Source organism: Musca domestica, unplaced genomic scaffold (assembly GCF_030504385.1).
Source record: "Musca domestica strain aabys unplaced genomic scaffold, Musca_domestica.polishedcontigs.V.1.1 11, whole genome shotgun sequence".
Classification (NCBI taxonomy): domain Eukaryota; kingdom Metazoa; phylum Arthropoda; class Insecta; order Diptera; family Muscidae; genus Musca; species Musca domestica.
This window is the reverse complement of record NW_026712133.1, coordinates 7,838,536-7,844,535: the sequence shown is the minus strand read 5'-3', so window position 1 is coordinate 7,844,535 and position 6,000 is coordinate 7,838,536.

Here is a 6,000-nt window from a genome sequence, read left to right as displayed (position 1 = left end):
TTTGGATCCGCCAAACGTAGATTTGGCAAACGAGAAACGAAGTCGCTATTGACAGAAAAGGAAGGCAGATTGCCAGAGATGGAAGGTAAAATCAGGGCAGTAGTTTCCAATGAAAGCGAAGCATCCAATGGAGAACTTATACAAATTAATCACAACATGCGCGGCGTAGTCGAAACTGCCTGATTAATGCCAGATATTGTAGCAACAGTTGTAGTGGAGGCGATGCCTAGTATGTTCTGTAAGCGATCTGTAATAAAGAAAGCTTCTGAAGCAGGGTCAATTAATGCTCTGGCAGGGTACGTGGTACCCTGGTGAACGATGTTCACCATTGCCGTGCCTAATAGGACATTTCGACTTTGAGCGGTATGAAATACCTGTCTATTAGAAGAGCTGGAAGATAGACCTGAAGAAGTGGAAGGTTGATTGGACAAAGCTACGTTCCTGACTTCAGAAGTTGCTGCAGTCGAAGACGTGCAGTGTGATGTCTTTTATTACATTTGCTACAAATGTATGGACTACTGCAGTGGACTACTCCTAAATGTTTAGGAGACAGACAATTTAAACAACAATCATGTCGCCTAATGGTGTTAATTCTTTCAGGAACTGAAAGTTTTAGAAATTTTTGGCATGCTCTGATATGATGCATTTGTCGTGGACATAGAATGCATGTTTTATTGGAGGGTGCTCGGATTGGCCTAGATGACGAAGGTGAATTACGAGGCGTAAAAGTAGGGGATCGGTTCGTGCCAGCATTCGTGAAATGTGAACGAACTTGTTTACTACTTTGAGATTTTACGTTGTCAATGCCTCTAATGTGACGGATGCAGGTAAGAGTTTGGATGCGTTCTGTAAGAAACTTATCCAAATCTTCCCAGGAAGACAAAGCTGATTTATTTTTGATACTTTGTTCCCAAAGTGTGACGCTATTTTTGGGGAGCCTTTAAAGACATATGAACACTAGAATAGGGTCCCAGCCTTCAGTAGACACGTCATAATTTAACATGTCTGAAATGCACCCATTTATGCCTCTTTGCAATTTCTTTAAACCTGGCAGGTCAAATAAAACTGGCAGGTCAAATAAAAGCTTAAGTTGGTGGTTCACCAAAATACGTGGATTGTCATATATTTGTTTTAGAGCTTTCCACGCAAGACCAAAGTTTTTGTGGGTAAGTGAAAACTTAGCCTCTATGTCATGGACGTCGCCACTGGTCTTATTGTTTAAATGACATAGACGTTCAATGTCACAAATGCCAGTATTGTTAATATACATTGCCGAGAATAAGTCTCTAAATGTGGGCCAGGAAAGAAAGTTGCCATTAAATATTCCTATGTCGCAAGGCGGTAAATTCAACCTATGACCAGAATTATCACCACCACAGAATGTGAGTGATGAGTTATAAGATATTGGCGAATGAGACGAAGCCTCCAAAATCGAAGCTCTATCCTCGGAACGAGGAGTAGGCTGATTGACAGTGTTTAGAATTACCTACGCTAGTCTGAGGAGACGATGTCGCCATCGATGACTTAGGCGGAGCCCGAAGTTCATCTAACTTCCTATTTATGGAAGCTAATACTTTTAAATAACATCTAAATGCGACATCGTATTTAATGTCAGCGGCAGTGATGTCCTCACCTGAACTGTATTTTTCTGAAAAATAATGAAGACACTTGTCAAAAACGGTTTTCACCTTTTCCCATAACGTTCTGACTTCAGCTCCCTGTAACTCTAAAATATAGACATCGAGCTGGGAACTGAAGTTGGCATCAAATTTAACCAAAGCATCAGTAGCTCGGATGAACAAATCTAGAGGTGTGAGTGGCATTTTATTTCAAATAAATGAACGTAATTCAGAAAAAATTAGGAAAATGTCTAAAGTTTTCGTGGAAAACTGTATTTTGTTTTACAAAACTGCAGGAAAAGTAGCAAAAACACCAAGAATTTTCAAAGAATTGTTTGAAAAACAATTTGTACTATGAAAATCTTTAAAAAGGTGTACCAAAAATACAGCAGAAATATAAAAATATAGATTGCAATAAATGCTTTAACTTATATAAAGTGACACGTAATGTCGAATAATTTGTTTGAAAATTCAAAAAAAAGTTAGTTTTTCACAAAATATTAATAAAATGTACTTTAAAGCACGAGATGCTTGAAGAAAATTAATGTGTTTTATTAGAAATACACTAATTTTATAATTAGTCGTTGACTAATCGTAATAAAGTATCGTAGATACGGCAAAAATATTGAGGTTTAACGTGATTAAACCACAAATATATAGAAATTTTAAGAAAATAATTAATTATTAGCTTAAAATTTCTCTCAGTGTATTACAAATTTTGTAAATTGTTTTCAGTGTATCGTAGAATACACGAAAACTATGACAAAGTATCGAAAGTAACAATTGTCAACGAAAAAACATCAAAAATTTTGAATAAAAAAATCAAAAATTCGAAGAAATATTAAAAATGTCAATAAAACCGACTGTAGGGTGCACGGACTGTAAGATGCTCGTTTCAATCGGTAGCGGATAACAACAAAAAAAATAAATCAAAAATATTTTATAAAAAATCAAATAATTTTTGATTAAATATATAATATATTATATTCACCCTTATTACGGCTGGCGTAGTCGTACCGAAAATTGCAAGTTGATGCGTCGTAACGACTAATTAGTATTATGTGTGTCGTATGCGAGAAATTACAACTCTGTATGAAATTCTGTAACAATTTTCGTGCCACAAGACGCGTTCTTATTCGACAAACACTGCAAAATTAGTCGTTAGAGATTTTGTTGCCGACACCACACAAAAGTTTATCCAAATTGACATTACAAAAGAATAAGTAATATACAAAATGGTTTTTAAGAAGAAATATGTATCAACATTACAAAAATATTTGTATGTACATCTTTTTCTAGATTTATAGTCAGAACAAAGAAACAATTTGACGAAATTATCCAGATCTTGGCAGTTAATCGAAACTTGTCTAGAGGTTACAGCAATGGCTTGAAAAAAATTAACATCAAGGAAGAATGGTGCAAAACTCAATATCCTAGGACCGCCGGTTCGAACAGTCGAGGACTGGATAAAAGTCTGGACCGACTACAAATTCAAATTGAGGAAAAAGCTAGTTCATACCAAGGTAGAATGTCGTGCTACAAATGGAAGCCCCTTCAAGTAGTTAATTTTAAGCGACACGGAGGAAGCAGCATCACGCTTGTTACAATTAGAGACAATTGTAAATGCAGGGAAAAAAAACAATTGGAATTCAACAGCGTCCAACACCTGGTGATCTGGAGACTGAGGAGGAACTGTTTGGAGGGTTTGAAATTAGTGAAGACAAAGAAAACCACAATCCCTGCACACTGACTTTTCCAAGGGTAAACAGACTACACCGAAATACGCAACAGAAGCAGGATGTGGTCATCCAGGATGTCTGTACGCTTCCCTCTGTAAGCAAAAATAACCCGCATTATTTTTCGCCTCAATTTTAAATCATTTTGAATATACTCATCTTCATCCTCAGTTAAAAAATTGCCAGGACTTAACATATTTCAATATTTAATTAAACAAATAATCGTTCTACTTCAACCATTTCAACTGACGCTTTTATTTCTTTTAACCGGGTAACTCGTTAATTCAAAAAATGTGTATTATTCCAGAGCACCCTGCTTTTTCATATCTATTACAAAAAAGACGTAGTCGAAAATTGTACATAATCACCCTTATTACGGCTGGCGTAGTCGTATCGAAAATAGCAAGTAGACGCGTCGTAACGACTAATTGGTATTATGTGTGTCGTATGCGAGAAATTACAACTCTGTATGAAATTCTGTTACAATTTTCGTACCACAAGACGCGTTCTAATTCGACAAACACTGCAAAATTAGTCGTTTTTCCAAATTGACATTACAACCGAATAATATACAAAATGGATTTGTTAAGTTACATCTATTAGCATTTCGCTTTTTCTAGATTTAAAGTCACAACGAAGAAACAATTTGACGAAATGATTCAGATCTTGCAAATGAATCAAAACTTGGCTAGAGGTTACAGCAATGGCTTGAAAAAAATTAACATCAAGGAAGAATGGAACAAAATTGGTGCAAAACTCAATATCCTAGGACCGCCGGTTCGAACAGGCGAGGCTTGTATGAAAGTCTGGGCCGAATACAAATTGAGGAAGAAGCTAGTTCATAATAAGGCAGAATGTCGTGCTACACGTGGAGGGCCCTTCATGCAGTTCACTTTAAGCGACACGGAGGAAGCAGCATCACGCTTGTTACAATTATAGACAATTGTAAGTGCAGGGAAGCAATTTGAATTCAACAGCGTCCAACACTTGGTGAACTGGAGACTGAGGAGGAACTATTTGAAGGGTTTGAAATTAGTGAAGACAAAGAAAACCACAATCCCTGCACACTGACTCCTCCAAGCGTAAACAGACTACACCGAAATATGCAACAGAAGCAGGTTGTGGTCATCCAGGATATCTGTGCGCTTCCCTCTGTAAGCGCAAATAACCCGCATTATTTTTCGCCTCACGTTTAAATCATTTTGAATATACTCATCTTCATGCTCAGCTAAATAATTGCCAGGACTTAACATATTTCAATATTTAATTAAACAAATAATCGTTTTACTTCAACCATTTCAACTGACGCTTTTATTTTTTTTAACCGGGTAGCTCGTAAATTCAAAAAATGTTTATTATTCCAGAGCACCCTGTTTTTTCATATCTATTACAAAAAAGACGTAGTCGAAAATTGTACATAATACCAAACATTTCTAGTTACGACAACGCCTACGACTACGTCTACGACACTTGAACGCCTACGACAACGCCAACCATAATAAGGGTGATTATATTTATATAAAAATAATATTTTAATAAATAAGACCGAATATAGGGTGCACAGTGTCGAAAACACAATTTAAATTTAATTTAAGTTGATATCCGAAGGATTCAGCACAAAAAATATCCGAAAATGGGACTAAAATATTTCGATCAATTTGTTGGATAATATTAGGAAGTGTGAACACCCCTAATAAATGTAATCATATGTTACTTATATGTAAGTATCAAATATGTCACAAGGTGGCAACAATCAGCAGAGATGACAATTACTCTTGCATATAGTAATTGTTGTTGTGATGATTTTGGTGTTTTGAAGAAAGAAGAAGAAATAAATGAAAAACAAAACACCAAAATATCAATAGATCAAAAATAATGAAAAAATAGAAGAAAATGTGAGAAAACACAATAAAATGCAAATGAAAAGGAAACAAAATTACTATGATTGTGTGTATATTTTTGTTGTAAACAAAAATGAAAGTGACGGACTTGATACTTATTGTTTTTAAATTGCAATTTGCCGACGGCAAATGGACGGACACTTAGCGCGTTTTAAAACGACCGACGGCTTTTTTATTATTTATTACAACACGAGAACTACTGTATGTCACTATTTATTTGTAAAATAATGATGTGTACATACCTGTGTTGCTGATATAAATTTATTTAAAAAATAAATAAAATAAAAAATTTATTTGTTGATCGTTGATCTTTGTGTGGATGTTGTGGTTCTCGACGAAGTCGAAAATTGCCTTTGTAAAAGCAAAAAAGAGACGGGTTAGTTTTCGTTGAAAATAATCCGGCTCGATTGGACAAGTGTTTGCGTTGCAAAATGAAAGAAAGTGGATAAATAAAACACAAGGATTAGCATTTTTCAAAAGCAGTCGTGGACTGTATATTTATATTAAATAATTGTTCGTAAAACATTATAATTACCTTTTTTACAGGATGTAGGGGTTTGATGCTTTCTGGTAGTGAACCAATGAGCGAGTAAACTTAGCGAATTAAAAAAGCTAAGATGTCGCAAAGCGGTGTTTAAAAAGCTACTCGTTACATTTTGTTACTACATTTGTCTTTGTCTACGAAATAAACAAAGACGTATAAATGAGTAGTGGACAAAATGTAACGAAGGGATAAAAAAGGAC